The sequence below is a fragment of the Orcinus orca genome, chromosome 5, assembly GCF_937001465.1.
Source record: "Orcinus orca chromosome 5, mOrcOrc1.1, whole genome shotgun sequence".
In the NCBI taxonomy this organism is placed as follows: Eukaryota; Metazoa; Chordata; class Mammalia; order Artiodactyla; family Delphinidae; genus Orcinus; species Orcinus orca.
In genome coordinates, this window is record NC_064563.1 from 17,798,231 (window position 1) to 17,822,097 (window position 23,867).

The 23,867-nt window shown below is 40.0% G+C and overlaps 1 pseudogene; it reads left to right on the top strand.

Moving 5' to 3' along the window:
* Positions 1-23,235, top strand: part of LOC101286419 (peptidyl-prolyl cis-trans isomerase FKBP8-like) — a 277,196-nt pseudogene extending 253,961 nt beyond the window's left edge.
* The last annotated feature ends 632 nt before the right edge of the window (positions 23,236-23,867 follow it).

Consider the following 23,867-nt stretch of genomic DNA (forward strand, 5'->3'; position numbering starts at 1 on the left):
AAGCGTGTTCTCAAATTGAGGCCAAGGTTCTAGGCCTTATTATCTTTCTTACACTGACATGTCATTGGATGTAACACACATAGGGGAAGGGATGTGCAAGGGATGTCCTTCAAAGGAAGGGCAATTCCCCAAATATAATGCAACTATGAACTCTAATCACCCAACACTCTCAGCAGCAGTGGAAATAAGTGCCCCTTCCTCCTAAAGGCAATGGGTACATTACACTATTTTTTCAAACTAAAACAAAATTCTTCCAGTATACCATTGGCATCATGACCACGATATCATTAATATTAAAATTTAGACCTTAATAGAATATTTGTCATGATCAACCCCAACCCTCTCAAAGCACTAAGGAGGAAACAATGTAGATGATACCCTACACATCAAACCACTTCTAAGACTTTGGGCTAATGCATTCAGCTGAATTCCAACTCATATATCCACCTGCCTACTCAATATTCTCCTTTGAATGCCTAAATGGCACATTAAAAGAAAAATCAAGCATTTGATTTTCCCCTGCATAAGTGTGCTCCTCCCCCAAGATTCCTCACTTGAGTAAGTGGCACGGTCATTCTTCCAAGTGTTCAAGATAAAATAATCTAATTCATTACATTTTGCTCCTTTTGGCACATGGAATCCATTAGGACATCATGTAGGCTCTTCCGACAAAACATAACTAGAGGGACTTCCCTGGTGGTCCAGTGGTTAAGACTCTGCAGGTCCACTGCAGGGGGCACGGGCTCGATCCCCGGTTGGGGAACTAAGATCCCGCACATCACGCGGTGCGGCTGAAAAAAAAAAAAACCATAACTGGAATCAGACCACTTACATGCTATTATTATCTTAGCATAATCCAATATCTCCACTTGGCTATGGAAGCAGCCTCCTGTGTGGTCTCTGCTTCCCCCTTACCTGACAGTATGTTCTCCACACATCAGACAGCGATGCTTTTAAAACTAAGATCATGTCACTCCTTTTCTTAAAACCTTTCAAAGACTCCAAATCACCCTCGCAGTCCCACTCACTATCCATCTTAACCACCCACCATTTCCCCTCCCTCACTCTGTTCTGGCTACACTAGTCTTGTTAGTCCCTGAACACAACCACCAAACACATACCCTCCCCCAATGGCCCTTTCCCTTCCTGTTTTTTCTGCCTTGGATTCTGAGCAGAGAGTTAGATATCTGCATGTCCCCTCACTTCCCTCAGATCTCTGCTCAAATTTTGTCCATCAAAATTTTCTTCCTGCCCCTCCCTGACGCATCATCCTTTATCCGTTTCCCTGACTTAGGTAGTTCTTTAGTGAGCTTTTCAACACTTTTGCCATACTGCTCTGAAATTAAACTTTGTTCTAATATGGCTGTCGATACTGATGGCAGCTTACTTTGTCTAAGGTAAATACCTATCACACAAACATGGTAGATGGAGAGAACAAAAAGATGATGACGGGGAAGGTAAATGTTGTGGCTTTGCTCACGAGAAGAGTGTTCTTAGTGACAGCTGGAGGGAACTGACATAAGAGGTGATTAGTTTCCAGTTTCTGGAGGGTGTCCTCAAGATGCTAGAGAATCACCTCCTGGTGGTTATATTCACAGAACTGGATTCTAAGTTGGTCAAGTGAATCTCAGTATCTCTTACATATCTGATTTCATATGATTTTATTAGAATTTTAAAGACCGACCATTGTGTTTTATGGACCCTTGAGATATTTTTATTCATGTTCAGATTTGACTAGGCGATCCATCTCAACGTGCTCATGGTTAGCCATAAAGATGACTCTTCTTGTAAACAAGGCAAAAAAACAAATTCCTCTTGCAGGATTCATTATGCATATGAGCACTTGATTAGAAATTTGGCAACGAGAAATAAATAATCTCTTGAAAGTTCATTACTAAATGATGCTATCATATTCTAAATAAGCACAGCGTGAATTTCAAACTGGTTCATTAATCATTAGAAGATAACTCTAATCAGTGGAGTGTTTAGTGTAAAGTCTAACTTTGTGGCAATGGTACTTGATTGAAGATAGCTGCCAATTAAGAAAAAAAATGCAAATGATTGGCAAGAAGGAAAAAGAGAACCTTAAAACCTTAGACATAATGACTCCACTGATTGCTAAAAATTGAATTGTTTAAAACCCTCAGATTGTTATAGCTGCCCTGAATTAATCCTGCACTATGCAGATTAGAGAAGTCATTTCTAGGTAGAGACAGTTTTGATTCTCTCCTTCCTTAGTTTCGAGCCCCAGTTATATCTACAATGCATTCATGTAATGGACTACATTTCCAGCCAACCACCTTTATGGTTAGCTGACAAAATTCTGGATAATGGGATGTAATTTAAAGTGTCTGGGGAAAATTCTGGAGAGACTATTTTATTGGGAGCTGACTCAGCTGGGAAGTATGTTTTTGTGCCTTCTCCCTTCCCCTTTCCTACTGCTTGAAAAATCAGATTTGAAGGATGAACTTCCAGAAGCCATCTCAAAGGTGATTTTGAAGAGGGAGGCCACCTAACTGCAAAACAGCCCTGGACATCTATCTTTTTTATGCGAGAAGGAAATAAACTTCGATCTTCCTTAAGCCACTGTTTTGCGTTTTCAGATACACATAGCCAAATTGAATGTGATAATACTCTGCTGCATGATGTTATATTAGGTTCAGTGGACGTGCTCTCTGGAGCACAACAAAGTAGCAAATGCACTGAGTATGGTAGTTATCTGTCATAATTTCCTGCCCAGCATCTATTCCTTTTCTGTAATGTGATCTCAGCTTCTGTGGAGCCATCTTTCCATTACTGAAGGTTCTTTCGGTGAGACTATAAAACAAGATGCCCTCTTCCCTGAGCAAGAGGTACCCATTATCCAACCATGAGTGATGGGATTCCATGTGCCCTAATCTTGAAGCTTGAGTGACAAAAAGGTGAAATCGCTGGAGCTGAGTCTTCTACCATCATCCTGAAGAGACTGCCCTTTGTTTCTAGCCAAATAGATACTGAGAACCTCTAGTTACTGTCCTTTCTTAGCCCTAGTTATTTATCTTTTTCTTCAATGCTATATTACCTTTCTATATATATTTCATCTTTGCTTTCCTTTTGAGGGGTGTTGAGGCGGGGGTGGGGAGAGAGTGCTGTATTTTCTTTTGTTTTTGATTCAGTAAACAGAAGTGTTTTTTTGTATTCCAAGTTGTACTTAACACATGACCAAAATTGGTCTCATGATGGGTCAGTCAAACCCAACATAATTGATACCGATTAAGCCTGAAGCTCATGTCCACTGCAGTTGTCTCATAGACTTAGACTGTTCTGATGCCAGATGACCACTAGGACTTCTGAGAGTCTAGCATTTGTCCCTGGTCTGCATGGGATCTTAGGTCACTATTACTTAAAGCAATTGGTTACTGTATAGTTTCTTTTTTTTTTCCCCAGGATGAAAATTTTATTACTTTATTTTTATACCTTATTATTAAAATGAAGATGACTATCCTCATATGCATATTTCTTTGGCATTTGAAGTTACATCATTGTAGACACAGTTAAAATTTATAATGCAAGATTAAACAGGACAAGGACAAAAAATGAAACAAGTAAAATAGGAAATGATGATATTTTTACAGCAATTTTTCAAAAGGCTCAAGGATTAAAGAAAGAATTTCACTTCATTCTTAAACATCTTTTGGGATTAGCTGAAAACTTTTTTCCTTGGGTATCTGGCAATAGACCTGGAAGTAATGACAGGCCTTCATAGTACCTGAACTCTGAGTGTGTGTAACACCAGTACACCAGCAAGGTAATGGAAAAATAGATCATATTACTATGGAAAACCCTTCCGTTACCAAGTAAGATAAAATAATAATAATTTACATTTGTATGCTAGTTTTCAGTTTCAAATATTTTCCAAAGTATCTCCAGAAACCTAAACTTCTAGAGAATAAACAATCTTCTCAAGCATAAAGGAGAAAATTTTAAATGACTATGTTTTATGACTCTGGAATGTACGCTTAGTCACAGCTAACCATGTCATACATGATGTCAGTGACTAACAGCATTATTTGGAGTGGATAAATTCATCCCTACTCCTAGAACACAGCAAATCAAAAATCACATAACGTAGATGCCAACATAGTAGACTTTTGAACACATTTAGTACAACTCCAACTTAGTGCCATAGAGCTTGATTACTGTGGCTAAAACTTCCAAAACTATGTTGAATAAGAGTGGAGACAGTGGGCAACCTTATCTTGTTCCTGATCTTAGGGGAAATGCTTTCAGTTTTTCATCATTGAGGACAATGTTGGCTGTGGGTTTGTCATATATGGCCTTTATTATGTTGAGGAAAGTTCCCTCTATGTCTACTTTCTGCAGAGCTTTTATCATAAATGGGTGTTGAATTTTGTCGAAAGCTTTCTCTGCATCTATTGAGATGATCATATGGTTTTTCTCCTTCAATTTGTTAATATGGTGTATCACGTTGATCGACTGGCGTATATTGAAGAATCCTTGCATTTCTGGAATAAACCCCACTTGATCATGGTGTGTGATCCGTTTAATGTGCTATTGGATTCTGTTTGCGAGTATTTTGTTGAGGATTTTTGCATCTATGCTCATCAGTGATATTGGCCTGTAGTTTTCTTTCTTTGTGACATCCTTGTCTGGTTTTGGTATCAGGGTGATGGTGGCCTCGTAGAATGAGTTTGGGAGTGTTCCTCCCTCTGCTATATTTTGGAAGAGTTTGAGAAGGACAGGTGTTAGCTCTTCTCTAAATGTTTGATAGAATTCGCCTGTGAAGCCATCTGGTCCTGGGCTTTTGTTTGTTGGAAGATTTTTAAACACAGTTTCAATTTCAGTGCGTGTGATTGGCCTGTTCATATTTTCTATTTCTTCCTGATTCAGTCTTGGCACGTTGTGCATTTCTAAGCATTTGTCCATTTCTTCCAGGTTGTCCATTTTATTGGCATAGAGTTGCTTGTAGTAATCTCTCATGATCTTTTGTATTTCTACAGTGTCAGTTGTTACTTCTCCTTTTTCATTTCTAATTCTATTGATTTGAGTCTTCTCCCTTTTTTTCTTGATGATTCTGGCTAATGGTTTATCAATTTTGTTTATCTTCACAAAGAACCATCTTTTAGTTTTATTGATCTTTGCTATCGTTTCCTTCATTTCTTTTTCATTTATTTCTGATCTGATTTTTATGATTTCTTTCCTTCTGCTAACTTTGGGGTTTTTTTGTTCTTCTTTCTCTAATTACTTTAGGTGCAAGGTTAGGTTGTTTATTCGAGATGTTTCCTGTTTCTTGAGGTAGGATTGTATTGCTATAAACTTCCCTCTTAGAACTGCTTTTGCTGCATCCCATAGGTTTTGGGTCATCATGTCTCCATTGTCATTTGTTTCTATGTATTTTCTTATTTCCTCTTTGATTTCTTCACTGATCAGTTCGTTATTAAGTAGTGTATTGTTTAGCCTCCATGTGTTGGTATTTTTTACAAATCTTTTCCTGTAATTGATATCTAGTCTCATAGCGTTGTGGTCGGAAAATATACTTGATACAATTTCAATTTTCTTAAATTTACCAAGGCTTGATTTGTGACCCAAGATATGATCTATCCTGGAGAATGTTCCATGAGCATGTGAGAAAAATATGTATTCTGTTGTTTTTGGATGGAATGTCCTATAAATATCAATTAAGTCCATCTTGTTTAATGTATCATTTAAAGCTTGTGTCTCCTTATTTATTTTCATTTTGGATGATCTGTCCATTGGTGAAAGTGGGGTGTTAAAGTCCCCTACTATGAATGTGTTACTGTGGATCTCCCCTTTTATGGCTGTTAGTATTTGCCTTATGTATTGAGGTGCTCCTATGTTGGGTGCATAAATATTTACAATTGTTATATCTTCTTGGATTGATCCCTTGATCATTATGCAGTGTCCTTCTTAGTCTCTCCTAATAGTCGTTATTTTAAAGTCTATTTTGTCTGATATGAGAATTGCTACTCCAGCTTTCTTTTGGTTTCCATTTGATTGGAATATCTTCTTCCATCCCCTTACTTTCAGTCTGTATATGTCTCTAGGTCTGAAGTGGGTCTCTTGTAGATAGCAAATATATGGGTCTTGTTTTTGTATCCATTCAGCCAATCTGTGTCTTTTGGTGGGAGCATTTAGTCCATTTACATTTAAGGTAATTATTGATATGTATGTTCCTATTCCCATTTTCTTAATTGTTTTCGGTTCGTTATTGTAGGTCTTTTCCTTCTCTTGTGTTTCTCGCCTAGAGAAGTTCCTTTAGCAGTTGTTGTAGAGCTGGTTTGGTGGTGCTGAACACTCTGAGCTTTTGCTTGTCTGTAAAGGTTTTAAGTTCTCCATCAAATCTGAATGAGATCCTTGCTGGGTAGAGTCATCCTGGTTGCAGGTTTTTCTCCTTCATCACTTTCAGTATGTCCTGCCAGTCCCTTCTGGCTTGCAGAGTTTCTGCTGAAAGATCAGCTGTTAACCTTATGGGGATTCCCTTGTGTGTTATTTGTTGTTTTTCCCTTGCTGCTTTTAATATGTTTTCTTTGTATTGAATTTTTGACAGCTTGATTAATATGTGTCTTAGCGTATTTCTCCTTGGATTTGTCCTGTATGGGACTCTCTGTGCTTCCTGGACTTGATTAACTATTTCCATTCCCATATTAGGGAAGTTTTCAACTATAATCTCTTCAAATATATTCTCAGTCCCTTTCTTTTTCTCTTCTCCTCTGGAACCCCTCTAATTCGAATGCTGGTGCGTTTAATGTTGTTCCAGAGGTCTCTGAGACTGTCCTCAGTTCTTTTCATTCTTTTTTCTTTATTCTGCTCTGCAGTAGTTATTTCCACTATTTTATCTTCCAGGTCACTTATCCGTTCTTCTGCCTCAGTTATTCTGCTATTGATCCCATCTAGAGTATTTTTCATTTCATTTATTGTGTTGTTCATCATTGTTTGTTTCATCTTTAGTTCTTCTAGGTCCTTGTTAAATGTTTCTTGCATTTTGTCTATTCTATTTCCAAGATTTTGCATCATCTTTACTATCATTATTCTGAATTGTTTTTCAGGTAGACTGCCTATTTCCTCTTCATTTGTTAGGTCTGGTGGGTTTTTATCTTGCTCCTTTATCTGCTGTGTGTTTTTCTGTCTTCTCATTTTGCTTATCTTACTGTGTTTGGGGTCTCCTTTTTGCAGGCTGCAGGTTCGTAGTTCCCGTTGTTTTTGGTGTCTGTCCCCAGTGGCTAAGGTTGGTTCAGTGGGTTGTTTAGGCTTCCTGGTGGAGGGGACTAGTGCCTGTGTTCTGGTGGATGAGGCTGGATCTTGTCTCTCTGGTGGGCAGGTCCTCGTCTGGTGGTGTGTTTTGGGGTGTCTGTGGACTTGTTATGATTTTAGGCAGCCTCTCTGCTAATGGGTGGGGTTGTGTTCCTGTCTTGCTAGTTGTTTGGCATAGGATGTCCAGCACTGTAGCTTGCTGGTCGTTGAGTGAAGCTGGGTGCTGGCGTCGAGATGGAGATCTCTGGGAGATTTTCGCCGTTTGATATTATGTGGAGCTGGGAGGTCTCTTGTGGACCAGTGTCCTGAACTTGGCTCTCCCACCTCAGAGGCACAGCACTGACTTCTGGCTGCAGCACCAAGAGCCTTTCATCCACACGGCTCAGAATAAAAGGGAGAAAAAGTAGAAAGAAAGAATTAGTAGAAGTAGAAACAGAAAGAAAGAAAGAAAGAAAGAAAGAACAAAGAATGCAGGGAGGGAGGGAGGGAGAAAGGAAGGAAAGAGGGAAGGAAGGAAAAAAAGAAAGGAGATAAAGTAAAGTAAAATAAAGTAAGATAAAATATAAGAAAGTTAGTAAAATAAAAAAATAATTATTAAGAGAAAAAAAGAAAAAAAATTAAAAACAAAAATCGGACGGATAGAACCCTCGGACAAATGGCGGAAGCAAAGCTATACAGACAAAATCTCACACAGAAGCATACACATACACACTCACAAAAAGAGGAAAAGGGGAAAAAATAATAAATCTTGCTCTCAAGTCCACCTCCTTAATTTGGGATGATTCATTGCCTATTCAGGTATTCCACACATGCAGGGTACATCAAGTTGATTGTGGAGCTTTAATCCGCTGCTTCTGAGGCTGCTGGGAGAGATTTCCCTTTCTCTTCTTTGTTCTCACAGCTCCCAGGGGCTCAGCTTTGGATTTGGCCCCGCCTCTGCGTGTAGGTCGCCGGAGGGCGTCTGCTCTTCGGTCAGACAGGACGGGGTTAAAGGAGCCGCTGATCCGGAGCCTCTGGCTCACTCAGGCCGGAGGGAGGGAGGGGCTCGGAGTGCGGGGCGGGCCTGCGGCGGCGGAGGCCGCCATGACGTTGCAGCAGCCTGAGGCGCGCCGTGCGTTCTCCCGGGGAAGTTGTCCCTGGATCCCGGGAACCTGGCAGTGGCGGGCTGCACAGGCTCCCGGAAGGGAGGTGTGGATAGTGACCTGTGCTCGCACACAGGCTTCTTGGTGGCGGCAGCAGCAGCCTTAGCGTCTCATGCCCGTCTCTGGGGTCCGCGCTTTTAGCCGCGGCTCGCGCCCGTCTCTGGAGCTCCTTTAAGCAGCGCTCTTAATCCCCTCTCCTCGTGCACCAGGAAACAAAGCGGTAAGAAAAAGTCTCTTGCCTCTTCGGCAGGTGCAGAGTTTTCCCCGGACTCCCTCCCGGCTAGCCATGGTGCACTAACCCCCTTCAGGCTGTGTTCACGCAGCCAACCCCAGTCCTCTCCCAGCGCTCCGACCAAAACCCGAGCCTCAGCTCCCAGCCCCGCCCGCCCCGGCGGGTGAGCAGACAAGCCTCTCGGGCTGGTGAGTGCCGGTCGGCACCGATCCTCTGTGCGGGAATCTCCCCGCTTTCCCCTCCGCACCCCTGTTGCTGTGCTCTCTTCTGCGGCTCCGAAGCTTCCCCCGTCTGCCACCCGCAGTCTCCACCCGCGAAGGGGCTTCCTAGTGTGTGGGAACCTTTCCTCCTTCACAGCTCCCTCCCAGAGGTGCAGGTCCCGTCCCTATTCTTTTGTCTCTGTTTATTCTTTTTTCTTTTGCCCTACCCAGGTACGTGGGGAGTTTCTTGCCTTTTGGGAGGTCTGAGGTCTTCTGCCAGCGTTCAGTAGGTGTTCTGTAGGAGTTGTTCCACATGTAGATGTATTTCTGGTGTATGTGTGGGGAGGAAGGTGATCTCCGCGTCTTACTCTTCTGCCATCTTCCCGGAAGCCTCACTAATTAGGTTTAAATGTTTTTCATTCTTTTTTTATATTGTCTTTTGAAAATTGTCTTTTTATATTCTTAGTCCTTAGGAATGAGCTCTTTATAGGTTTCTCTAGTGCTTAAGCAACGAAGAAGTATTTGTAATCATTTTTGAATAATTAAGTGATCAACTTTTTAAAGCCCTTGTAATCTTCTGTTCAGCAATCCTACTTGTTTTGCTCATAGAAACTAGCTTTTTACTTCTAGTTGCTGAACATAAGTTGAGCACATAGTAGAGATGACAGTTTACACTCACTACCTCGTATAATTCTTTTTGTCAGTCCTGTGAAGTAGGAACCGTTATTATTACCAGGTTAGAGGTGATTGGAGAGAACGGTAAATTGCAAAGGTCAGACAGCTTGTTAGAGCTGAAGCCCAAACTAGAGCCCGCAACCCACACGCTTTAACCACTGCAAGCCACCAAACACAGGAAGTGTTTATAAAAACAACTTGTCACATGGGAGCTGTCAGAGAATGACCTGATTCATACTGTCATATTTCTGACCTTTAGCTTTAGTCTTGTGACCAAAAAACACCCCCCAAATGGTATAAAGTTTAGCTTTCAACATGACTGAAGAGCGGGAATTATAGAGCTATTTTCATCTTCATCCATGTGAAATGACAAAAGGCACAGTGATGGTGTGAGAGCTGGGTCTTCCATTAATCCTCAGTCTCCCACTAACCCCCTGAGTGACCGTAGGAAGTTATTTAAGCTCCCAGAGTCACGATGTCCTCTTCTTTAGAAATTATCTTCATACAGCTTTCCTTGGATTCAGTGGGACTGTATATGTAATGGACCAGACAGAGTGCTTGGTACATAATAGATGCTCAATAGATGTTATTTTTGTGTTTGGTTTCCAAGGTTTGATTTGGATATGTAGGTGTCCAATGTCTGCAAATGATTTGCTCCAGGCTCTGTCACTCCTGAGAGTTGCTAAACTAGTTAATTCTTGCCAAGACTTTAATTGGAAGAAAATAATCCATTTTAGAACTTCTAACAAGTACTTACACATTGGAAACTTTCCAGTGTAGACTAACTTACTCTTAGCACATCTCTGGACAATTCCATGTCCTCCAAAATCTCTGTACCTTGACTATATTCATAGTGTAAATTCCTGAAACAGGCTTAAATAACTGATTGAGGAAAAGAAGAAAGAACGTCATACCATTATCAAGATTGGATTCAGACTCCCACAAGCCTAATTACCTCCTTGAAAAGTACTCTTCTGTACTTTTTGGCTCCAGCCTCTTAACACAATTAGCTACAGCCTTGATTTTTGTCTCTGCTCATTACCTGTATGTTCTATCTTCAAACGAGGTATGCACGGTGGATTATTACTTTTTCATCTAACACTGATACAGGCACAATTATATGATATTAACACTTCCTCTTCAGAAGAAGTTTGTTTTGTAGAGGTCTTGATAATCAATTGTTCCTCATTTCATGATTTCGTTTAAGGACAGGCCCAATGAAACACATTCTGTTCTCCTGTTTTTTCAGTCTGTTGATTGCTGCAGGTGCATTGTAAGCCATTAGGTCCTTCTCACACAATCACAATCTTTCTCTTGGTATAACTGAAGTTACTGCATTTGTTACCGTCAAGAACAGTATAATTTTCAAAATGCATCACACTCAGTAGCTAGAATGGTTTTAATTTCTTTTATTCACTGAGAGATGGCAGAAAGAATATTTAGGGTATGTAGAGACTAAGTGGGTTAACTAAATATAATTAAGGCTGAGATTTTTGAATGACACAATGATTTTATTATTTTAAAATGCTTTGCATGCCTCCTCTATTGTAGTTATTGTCTGTTTGGGCTTTTAAAATATCCAATGCTCACCTGATTAAAATGGCAGGGCTAATTCTTATTCAGGCTGTTTGGTATTTCTGTTTCTACTGTGATGGATAAATCATTTAGAGGACATAACCCTTAATAACCTTTTTCTGTGTTTGTTTGCGGTACGAGGGCCTCTCACTGTTGTGGCCTCTCCCGTTGCGGAGCACAGGCTCCGGACGCGCAGGCTCACCGGCCATGGCTCACGGGCCCAGCCGCTCCGCGGCATGTGGGATCTTCCCCGACCGGGACACGAACCCGTGTCCCCTGCATCGGCAGGCGGGCTCTCAACCACTGCGCCACCAGAGAAGCCCGCTTAATAACCTTTAACAAGATCTCAGACTGTAATCTGTCAGAATCATTCCCTGAGTACAGTTCTTCCTTCTGCTGAACATTTATACAGCAAAGAAATGTTAATAACTCCTAAGAGAGCTGGTAGGATTTTATTATATTTTAGAAGGAACAGTTATTTCTCTGAGAGCCCAAATTGGGTTGTCTATCCAAGGATCTCAACCTCAGAGACTTCTCTAGAAGTAGAATGATCCAGAAAAGCCACTTTGGATAGGCTTTCAAATTTCCATCTTTTCTAGAGAAACTACATTGATACTGATGACATAAAAATGATGGGAAGTGTACCTTTCTTGACTGTCCTGTATAAAACAGGTGACTTCCCTGCATTTCCTCGCTTATCACCCCACAAAACCCACATGTCTTTTTTCTTGGCCATCGTGTGATTATATGTCATAGTGCATCTGATCATAATACTTTGCCCATAAAATCTAGCTACCTGCACTAGAGTTAACAGAGGTAACCCTTAGGATTTCCATCTATAATTGTGCCAAGCTCAGTTTTTGTGTATAGATTTCATCAACATTAGATTTTATCTCATCTATTTCTGTTCTCAATTCGATGCTGATTAGAGACCCACAAGTGCAAGAACTTATGTTAGTCCTGCCTCAGTCCTCTAAGACTCCACTTTGTAGCAATGGGTAGAGCTTTAAAATCCCTCTGAAACTTAAAAGAAAGGGAAAAACTCATGTGCTAAGTGCTATTTTAAAAGTAATTATCTCTTTTCTCAGAAGCTCCTTAATTTCCAAAATGATGTTTAGTTGCTTGGCTATTTACTATTTACTCAATGTGTGTCTTTTTCTTTAAATTTTTATTGGCGTATAGTTGCTTTACAATGTTGTGTTAGTTTCTACTGCACAGCATCAATGTGTGTCTTAAACGTGGACATGGGACAGTTATTTTGATTACTCAGATCTCTTCTTTCCTTTCACATGAGTTTTGAGATCTCTTTCTGATAGTAGAATTACAAGAAAATGTCCTCCATATAAATTCAATCCAAATCTAAAATCTAAATATATGTATACACTCAAATGTATATTCATGTGTGTTTTGGTCACTGGATAGAGGGAGAGGGACCTACACCCGGTATTTGGTTTGAATGTTGAGACTGATGATGCCACACAAGCACCAAGAGAATCGAAAAAACTTGTGAAATAATGAGGCTTTGGGGAGAGAGCAGGGTGCCTCCCAAGCAGTTCCAAAAGTCACTTGGGAGTGTAGGGAAAGGAGACTAGCTTGCGAGTTTTATGGGGGTTAGGAGGTGGGGCTGCTGTGGGAATTCCTGTGTATGGCTTGAACTTCCCGCAGGACCCACAAGAGGGAGCACCAGCCTTGCTTGCCGGCTTGCCCAGCTGCGGGGCAAAAGGGGGAAAAAGAGGGGAGAGCCTTAGAAGCTGTCAGGAGGCAATCTCAAAAAATAGGGTCAGGGCTTCCCTGGTGGCGCAGTGGTTGAGGGTCCGCCTGCCGATGCAGGGGACACGGGTTCGTGCCCCGGTCCGGGAAGATCCCACATGCCGCGGAGCGGCTGGGCCCGTGAGCCATGGCCGCTGAGCCTGCGCGTCCGGAGTCTGTGCTCCGCAACGGGAGAGGCCACAGCAGTGAGAGGCCCGCGTACAGCAAAAAAAAAAAAAAAAAAAAAAAATAGGGTCAGTCTCTTACTACAGTATTACACGTGCATAAACACATAGCACAGACTTGAGTACACCTACCTACCCCTGCAGTCTCCTTCACCTTATCTTCCCGTAAGATTTCTGTGCATTGCAAGGACTTAGGTTCCTGTGATCACACTTGGCTCGTAATTCCTGCTCCCTTGTGATTCTGACTTGCATCTCATCTCCCAAGGGTATTGGTGTCTTTCCACTTGGGTTGATCAAGATGCAGAATTCAGACCTTCTACGTGACTGAAACAACAGCTAAAAGAAAAACGTCCCACTTCCACAAGACATTTGCCTTTGTGTCATACTATTGTAAAAGTTTGATATTTCAAAAGTTTTCTCTCAAGAAAAGAGAGTCATTGGTAGATTACTGTCCCCCAATTGGTGGGAATTCGCCACACCTCTAAGAAGGCAGAAGTGCCTGTGTGAATTTTTTCTCTATGACATAAAAAAAAGCTGTCCCCCTTTGATTATATGAGGTTATAAATCTAAGTAATCTAGTAAACACACACACACACACACACACACACACACACACACCCCAGCACACGCAGACAAATGCTGACACATGGTCTGCTGATCTTGTTTGTTTCCTTGATGCTAAATGAGGAAACTTCACACAAAGTTGTCTTAGACTCAGGAGACTCAGAAGTTCTGATAGTCTCCTCTAGAAAATGAAGCCGAAAATCACAAAAGATCTCTCTAAATTAAATGTTATCATTTGTATAAAACTCATAAAGTGGAGTTCTAACAGAAGGTACCCAAATTCTCTTTTCCTCTAAACTTCTTTTCTCAGGGGAAAAAAAAAACAGAACCATTTCTGTTTATTCCTACAACATATATTCACATCTCACTTTCCCTAATGAAATGTGGAACTGAGAGGTAAATGACTTTAAGTACATGTCAACTTAGCATTATGAGTTGAATTAATCTGTAAACATGAAGCTTCTGCTCCTCACTTGTAAGGGTGTCATTGCTGAGCATTTACCATGAGTGACAGGTCTGGAAGTTTCAGACGGCTGCTTCCTCCCCTAATCTAACTCCCAACAAGATTCCTACTGAAGAGGACAGGCTGATAAATGTACTGGCTTGAGCTTTGTCTTAGTTAGAATATAAATAATTTGGATGATTCAAATATAAATTTCAAGGTTTATTTTTCCCCAATTTTAGGACATATGGTTTTAGAAATAGCTTATCCATCTTTTATGGAAGCAAATAAACATTTTGCATGATGAAGCAGCTTCATAGTTCCTTCTAGAAGATATTCAAGGTTAAAATGAGCCTGCCTCACCCAAATTTGCCAAAATATTAGGAAATGACTTTATAGGAAAAAAGTTATAAACATCAGTTTCACATGTTAAATATAAAAATCAAAAATGTTACCTTGAGCTTAAAATAGTATATGTCAGTGATTAATGATGGATCTGTTTTCTCTTTTATTATTCTTTGTAAGTAATTTTTTCAGTTGATAACACTTAATGACTAGAAGTGGTTTATTGCAAAATGTTCTCAAGGATCCAAATGAATCAATGAATCTTTATAATTAAGCATTTTACTTGCTCTCTTCCTGAAAAAGAAAAAATGATATTAAAACAGATTTTACATCCTGTTATGTCCTTTAACCCAAACGAATGCTGACTGGATAAACCAGCTGCATAATTTCTGTAAGAGTTTTTGTGGATTTAAATAATTGTGAACAAATTTATATTTAAAAAATAATAAAGAGTTATAAAATGGGCTAACCAGAATTTGAAATTGACTAAGACCAGTGGTATTTCTCTTGAGCATCCCAAGGTTTTCTCAAGGTCACCAGAGTCAGAAAGACCTCTTTTGAATTCTTGGTTAATTATTAAAGCTCTATTTGGCAATGTATTGTCCTCTCTGTGCCTCAGTTTCCTCGCCTCCCAAATGGACATAAAAATGCCTACTTCAATAGTTTAGTTGTGAGAATTAACTATAATAAAATGATTTTAAGAAAAAAGCAGAGCACAGTGCCTAGTTCACTGTGGCACTTAGTACCTAGTACCTATTATCATTATGGTATAATTGCATTTTCCGGCTGATACTAAAACTACAGGGTGTTTTTTCTTCACTTCTAAAAGTACACATTTTCTGAACTAATTATCAGCTTGATAGCAAGACAACTTTTAAGACTCTTTGTACATGTCTGAAATATATCCTTTATACTTTATACGTACAGTATTCTCTCTTTCTCTCCTTTTAATGCTCAAATGCACATAATACAAAGAAGCTCTCACACACACAAAAAGAAAAGAATATCTCTCCTTCCTGTTCTGAGAATTTTTCATTGCAGGTAATAAAATATTTTACAGAGAATTTATGTTTTATATAAGTTACAAAGCTTTTATCCCAAAAGATAAGCCAAATATAATTGAATTTGAGAAAGTTCCCCTCTTACGAAAGCTCCTGCAAACGTGAGTGAGGTTATCCTCACAACTTCACCAGTTTCTAGGCCAATTTTAACAAATTAATACGGTGGAATAATAATTTGAGATGTTCCTTTGGTCTAAGAGATATGATGAAGGGATGTCTGAAATCGAGGAGAGATCAAGAGGGAAACTCCTTAGCTCTTTGATACAACTTACCATCAAAGTTTGACAGGCTAATTTCGGAAGTGACCAGTTATCAGCCAGAGCTAGTTTTTCCTACTTCCATCCTGTTCCAGACCAGATAAAGCTTGTATAAAGTGAGGACGGAAATTGAGAGTATTTTGACATTGGTGGTTCTCTACGCCTTTCTTCCCATCTTCACCCCAGGATGTGTCTGTGTGGACTTTGGATTAGCAGTAGAACATCTCAGAACCACTTGAGGATGATCCAAGAGCTGAGGAGGACTGTGAATCATCAGTCCCTTATGAACTCTGGTGATTGACAGCCTTGCTGATGTCCTCCCACCCAATGGTGTGAAAGCTAGAATCCAGAAGTCTGCGAGGAGTGTTGGAAACAAGTCGTAGCTTCAGAGCACCACAGAGGGGTGTGCGAGAGTCCCCAAGACTTCTCTGTGTTCAAGAGAAACTGTCCGTACCTGAAACTAACACAACATTGTCAATCAACTATATTTCAATAAAAATTTAAAAAAAAAGAGAAAGCGTACCCAAGGTGAATGAGAGAGAGAATAATTAATGTAAGCATGGAGTTGGTTCCTTCGGCCAAGATGAGAGGCTGTGTAGCAGGAAATGTGTGCAAAGCTGTCCTTGCCAGGCAGCACTGGTTGGGAATGCAGTCATCACAAAGGGATGCCAGTGTGGACTGGGCAGTGAAAGCTCAACCACTAAATTGACTATGTTTTTTGGGAGTGACTAGACTCAGGTAGGTTTTATGTTTTTTACATCAAGCAGAATGAGTGCTTTTTTTTCCTTTCTTTCTTTCCTTCCTTCCTTCCTTCCTTTCTTTCTTTCTTTTTTGAGGGCTTTGAATAAAGAAAGTTAATTTGTAGGAAAAATAGAGGTATATTTTTGCACATATGCTATTTGAAGAAGGTTAGTGGTACCTGGGCAAAAGAAGCCAGGATCCTTACCCAGGTCTTTGATCCCAGAGCCAAGGGTAGGAAAGGGAAGGTAAATCCCATATTTTCCATCCCCAAATTATACCAATTTTCAGAACTGAGGCTCCCAATAATTTAACTTCTGTTATTATTTTTCTATATTCTCCAAGTTGAATGATTTCACCTACCAAACAAGTTACATATGTCAAGTAATCATTAATTCATATTTCAAATGTTAAACCAAAAGGTATATAGCTAATTTTCAGTGCTTCTCAACAGTGTGAGTTGATTGACTCCTTCCAGGGCCAATGAAACTTATTTGTGTTCACATCTTTCACCTTATCATGGCAAAGGAAAGATGATTTTCTCTTGGAAAATTACTAGACTCCTAAAATTCCAACCACATTCTCATTTTGAATGTGAAGGAATGGTGAAAGGCTCATAGAGTGGATAGATGGTACATAGCCAAAAGGAGGAGAGGTAAAGAGGATAGATTACTCTCATTGTCAATAATTAGAATTTGAACGTAAGAAAAGAATTCAAAGGTGTATTTAAAACTTTGCAGAACTGTCTTACTTATCCAAATACACATAAAGTAAGCTAACAGGTAGGAAAACTGTGAAACGATTGTTGGGAATTTTTTTTTTTAAGATTTAATTTTATTTATTTTTGGCCGCATTGGGTCCTCGCTGCTGAGCGTGGGCTTTCTCTAGTTGAGGCAAGCGGGGGTTACTCTTAGTTGCAGTCCACGGGCTTCTCCTTGTGGTGGCTTCTCTTGTTGCAGAGCACAGGTTCTAGGCATGAGGGCTTCAGTAGTGGTGGCGCACAGGCTCCATAGTTGTGGCACACGGGCTTAGTTGCTCTGCGGCATGTGGGATCTTCCTGAAGCAGGGATCAAACCCATGTCCCCTGCATTGACAGGCGAATTCTTATCGACTGTGCCACCAGGGAAGTCCCTGAGAATATTTTTAATTACATAACTCATTGTTCCCTATACAATATCTTATTTGACAAAATTTCTCTTCTGTAAAACCTTGGCTTTCTTTAGGTCACTGCTTTGTTTCTCTCTCTCCTTTTTTTTTTTTGCGGTACGCAGGCCTCTCACTGTTGTGGCCTCTCCCGTTGCGGAGCACAGGCTCCGGACGCGCAGGCTCAGCGGCCGCGGCTCACGGGCCCAGCCGCTCCGCGGCATGTGGGATACTCCCGGACCGGGGCATGAACCCATGTCCCGTGCATTGGCAGGTGGACTCTCAACCACTGTGCCACCAGAGAAGCCCTCTCTCTTTTTTTAAAGAGCAATTTTAGATTCACAGAAAAATTGAGAGGAGTATACAGAGGTTCCCATATACCCTCTGTCGCCACACATACACAGCTTCCTCCATTTTCAATATTATTCACCAAAGTGGTACATTTGTTACCAAAGATGAACATACATTGACACATCATAATCACCCAAAAGTCCATAGTTTACTTGAGTTTCACTCTTAGAGTTGTATGTTCTTTTGGTTCGGACGAATATATAATGACATATCCATCATTATGCTATCATACAGAGTATTTTCACTGCTTTAAAAAATCCTCCATGCTCTGCCTATTCATCCTTTCCCACCCTCTACCCTGACGACCACTAATCTTTTTATTGTCTCCATGTGTGTCATATGGTAAGAGAATGACATTGTGGAAAAGGCAGAAGTGTGGTAAGACTATGTTTAGTTTTGTAAGAAACCACCAAACTGTCTTCCAAAGTGACTGTGCCGTTTTGCATTCCCACCAGCAATGGATGAGAGTTCCCATTGCTCCACACACTCACCAGCATTTGTTGTTGTCATTGTTCTGGATTTTGGACATTCTAATAGGTGTGTAGTGTATCTCACTGTTGCCTTAATTTGCATTTCCCTGATGACATATAATGTGGAACACTTTTTTCGTATATTTATTTGCTATCTATATATCTTCTTCAGTGAGGCATTTGTTAAGGTCTTTAGCCCATTTTTTAATTGGGTGGTTTGTCTTGTCATTGTTGAGTTTTAAGCATTCTTTGAATAGTTTGAAGAGCAGTCCTTTATAAGATGTGTCTTTTGCAAATATTTTCTTCCAGTCTGTGACCTGTCTTTTCTATTTCTTGGCATTGCCTTTCATTAAGCAGAAGTTTTTAATTTTAGAGAAGTCCAGCTTATCAATTATTTCTTTCATGTATTGTGTCTTTGATGTTATATCTAAAAAGGCATCACCATACCTTGGGTCATCTAGGTTTTCTTCTATGTTGTCTTCTAGGAGGTTCATAGTTTTGCATTTTATAGTTAAGTCTATGATTCATTTTAAGTTAATTTTTGTGAAAGTTGTGAGGTCTGTGACTAGATTCTTTTTTTCTTTCTTTGTCTTCTTGCATATTGATGTCCAGTTGTTTCAGCAGCACTTGTTGAAGAGGCTGTCTTTGCTCCATTGTATTGCCTTTGCTTCTTTGTCAAAGATCAGGTGACTGTATTTATGTGGGTCTGTTTCTGGGTTCTATTCTGTTCCACAGGTCTATTCTTTTACTGTAGCTTTATAGTAAGTCTTGAAGTCGAGTAGTATCAGTCCTTCCATTGTGTTCTTCTTCAATATTGTGTTGGCTATTCTCGGTCTTTTGCCTCTCCAAATAAACTTTAGAATCAGGTTGTCTATACGCGTTTCTCTTTTCATGTGAGTAATTCAACTCGTTCAACCTTTTCACCTTGGTTGCCTGGAAAAAATCAATGTAAGGTATATTTGCTTATTCACTGGAATTCTGTTCATCCTTATGGGTGGAATTTGATTTTCTTCTCTAAGTCTTGTTTTTCCCCTTTCACTTACTTTTATTTTCTGAGTCATAATGAAATAAATATAAACATGAATCACAGAGTCAACCCAACTTTAATAAGCCCATCATTTACCTTCCTTACAGTGAGGAAGGCCCCCGAGTCAATCAACTTGGGAGCTAAGGGTCTGATTCCTGTTCTGTCCTTCTCCTTCAACTGCACTTCATTCTTAGTTGTTCTCACTTAGGAAAGGAGTCGGTCTTCTTCACAAGATAAGAGGGAAAACAGACTGCTGGGTGATCAGCCTTTTCAAGTGGGATGTTGCCTTATAGGCTCATATTGACGAAATCCTCAATAACCCTGATTTTCCCTGCATGAGCACTGTTGTTGCATTGGAGAGATTCCTCACACTCTGCTCTTTGTCTGCCTTTCTCTTGGTGTGCTCTTGAACCTGAGTTGGTCCTTCACTGATAACATGTAAATATGATCCAAAACCACACAGTAAGACGTGCAGAACAGACAACTGCTTGAAATGCCTGTTTTGATATGGTCTCTATACTAAAGGACAAAGTTAATCTGCACAAATATCAAACACTGGTGACCTATTGGTAAACAAACAAAGAAAGATTGGTTCACTTATTTTCCCAGTGAAAGCCTGAGTGCCTCTACTCAGTGTCTACTTTCTTGTATATTTCCTCAAATTCCTAATGAGATAAAAGAGCTACTAATCATAGCTAACATTTTGAGCACTTACTATGTGCCACATACTGTACTATGTACTTTATATTTATTTCACTAAATATTCTTAACAATTCAGTGAAGTGTTGGTATCATTAACTCATTTTCAGATGATAAAACTGATTCAAAAGAATATTAACATTTTTCCCTAAATTATAATCTAATAATTGAAAAGCAAGGATTTGAATCTAGGTAGACTCTAAACTCTTAAGTTTGTGTTCTTAATCACTTATTAAAATGGCCTCTAGCCCCAAACTATTCTTAACTACTTGAATATACTTCACATAGTCCTCAAAGAATCAAGACTATGCTCTAAAATCACTAGTATTGAAATCATATGCATGACCAACATTCATTAACATTTTGCATGTTATTTATTCTCCGAAAACCTTTCCCTTGAAGGCTTATGTTCATCCTTCAAGGCTCCAAATTCCTTCCTCAATGAAGCCTCCCTGACTTCCTCCAGATAGTATCTGTTGCCCTGTCTTCTGTGCTTAGTAGCTGGTTCAAACCTTGTGATAGAACTTAACCCCATAATTACAAGACTTTCTTTAAGGCAGCTAGGCTGTTCTGTTTCTTTGGTACCTGGTAAGTGCAAGATAGATTTTTCTAATATAAACACATTGAAATTCTTCAAGCCAAAAAAAAAAAAATCATCCTTCTGGGAAGGAATTCAGAGAGAAGAATAGATAGTGAATATACTTTTTGGAGCAAGAAAAAGAATAAATACATATAATTTATGTATAACTAAAACAGGTTAAATCTCAAAGAGATGGAAGAATACTGTTGAATTCAATATCTATTTCCTAACCTACAGCAACATACTTCCCACAAAATATCCCACAAAAGAGCAGAATTCTCCAGAATACCTCTCGGCTCTTCACAAGAACTGAGGAGCTGCACAGTACTCTCTTCATCTTCAAGGTCAGGCCCCAGGTTTGGAGGACTTCCTAGATCACATCAAACACCAACACTGACATCTGCTGGAAATGCACTCTGCCCATATTTCCTGCAGTTGGTTAAAAAGGAAAAAAAAAAGTGCACAGAAACAAACTTATAAGAAACTACCTAAAAAAATACCCCTGAACCTAAACAAAAAACTAATTTACCAAGAAAATGTAAGTTTGAACAACCTGGGGTATTTCTTTTACTGAGACTATACTCTTGACAGAAAATTTTTGGAGTAACATAGCCATAGATTTATGACTCTGGATTACTAATTCTTATATACACATCCTTTAGCTTGGCCTCCAAAATGTATTTAATATTTTTTTAAAAAAGAAAAATAAGATGCATATCTCTGCAATTAATTTCGACCTCACTTTTCATAAATAGCATGGTTCATGCTCTCTGGATCATAGAAAACACTAAATCATTTTGCGGCCTCAGTTTTCATGGATATGGAGAACATAGTTTAGGCGAATAGTTTGTTGCTGTGGTTTATAGCCTTCTACCTGTTCTCCTAAGTTTTCTTTCTGCTGTCTCACTTGTGATACTAATTAGGTATTTGGAAAATAGTCAAATTGAAGAAGAATATACTTTCCTCCATTTATTTATTTATAAATTTAAAGTTAATCAGATGTGAAGTATTTCTTTCTACACTTATTTTTCCTATTTATTAAAACATTTTGGTAAGAGAAAAAATTCTGCAACTCAAAAAAATGATTTTGTTTTATTTTTCAGGAAAAAAATTCCAAAAACCTGTATGTTTAAAATTGGTTACCTATAAAAATTAAATCCTAGCTTTCTAGCATGAATCTTCCATGTTAAAAGATGTTCATGTTTTCTTCTAAATTTACCTCCTAAGTTCCTTTCTGGGGAAGTAAGGTACTTATTTTGTCCCTTTTTTGCTTTTCAGCTTTTTATCTCTATTGTAAAATATGATGAATATACAGAAAAAACATATAAAACACAAGGGTACAGCTTAATGCCTTATAATAAAATAAGCACTCACGTAACTCTCACTCAGCTCAGGAAATAAAACATGACCAACACGTTTACAAAAACCCTAGCTGCCCCTTCTCAGTTACAATCCACACCCTTGCTTTTCTTTACATTTTAACTCCTAAATATACATCTCTAAACACTACAGTGTTGCTGGGATTTTAATTTTGTGTAAATGGGATCAGAGTGCACGCACGTTGGCTTTTATGTTGGCTTCATTCAGTCAACATTCTGTGAGTTTTATCCATGTTGTTGCACGTAGCTGGGATTTGTTTATCTTTACTGCTCAACGTTATTCCATTTTACTAATATATCACCAATTGCTCATCCAGTCTATTGTCGGTGGATATTGGGGTCATTTCTGACTTGAGGCTGTTTCTGATTCTAATGCTTCTAAAAGCATTCCTATGTCTTGTGATGCATTTACAGGCATTTCTGTTAGATACAAACCTAAGAGTGGATTTGCTGGGTCATAGGGTATATGGGTCTTCAACTTCCATACATAACCAAATCTTTTATTAAAGTGGTTGTACCGATTTGTATTCTACCCAGCAGTATATGAGTGTTTCATTTACTTCACGTCCTTGCCAACACCTGATAGGGTCAGACTTTCTCATTTTAGCCGTTGGGGAGGGTTTGTAGTAGTATCTCATTTTGTTTTTAACTTGCATTCAATATCCTTTTTTAAATAAATTACCTACAGAAGTCCATTGCTCATTTTCCTAATGGAAATTTCTTTTTTCTTAGAAATTTCTAGAAGTGTCAGAACAACCTGGCAGCCTTGCAGCCGAAGTTGGACCACTGTGCAGTCCTGTGCACCTGCAGCTTCCTGCTCCAGCACCTGCCAGGCGACATCAAGGCACTCTTCTGCAAGCCCAGCAAGGTGAGTACAGCGAGGCCGTCCTCTTCCTGAGGGCAGCCCTGAAGCTGGAATCTTCCAACAAGACCATCCACACCAAGCTCTCAAAGCTAGTGAGGAAGCACGCCAACCAGCAGAGCACAGAGACCACCCTATACCCAGAAATGCTGGGCAACCCCACACAGCTGACTACCAAGTATCCTGCCAAGGGGGCCTGGTCCATCCCATGCAGGAGGCTTTTTGGGGGGAATGCTGTTGCCCTTGGGGGCGTGGCTCTCTCTGTGGTCATCGCTGCCAGGAACTGACTGCCCAGGTGGCTGCCACCTGCCACCGCCTCCTTGCACTGTGGACCCCACCCCATGCTCCCTAACTCTCCCAGGCTCCCTGTCCACTGCTCTCTCTGACCTGACTCCCTCCTCCAGTTTGGAGGCAGTAAAGTTTGGGGATCCCCTGGTCCAGAGCGCAGAAGGGACTGAGACCCTATAGGAGGAAAGTGAAGCAGAGCAGAACCTCACGTCCAGCTTGGAGGGAAGGGACCCTCAATCCTCCAGACACAATTCCCACCCCGACCCCATCCACCTGGGCATCTGTTTTCTAGAAGGCCCTAAGAATTCATTATCTTAATTCTAACCATCATGATGTCTCATCGCCAATAGCTGGTTTTCCTGTTGCTAGTTTTGCCTTCCCAAATCTTCTGCCAGTGGCAACCAGAATGCGCCGTCTGTCCATAACTGCACTCTGAAAGTAGAAACACTTTACTGAGGTTTCTACGACCCCATTCTGGCCTGTCTCTCCAGCTTTCCCATTGTCTCTGTTCACATTTCATGTGATAATGACTTCAGGTCTGTTGAAGCCTTTCGACTCATGCCTTGTCTTATCTCCTCTGTGCCTTAGCTAAGGTGGCCTTTTCTGCCTGGGATGTTCTTCCAGCCTCTTT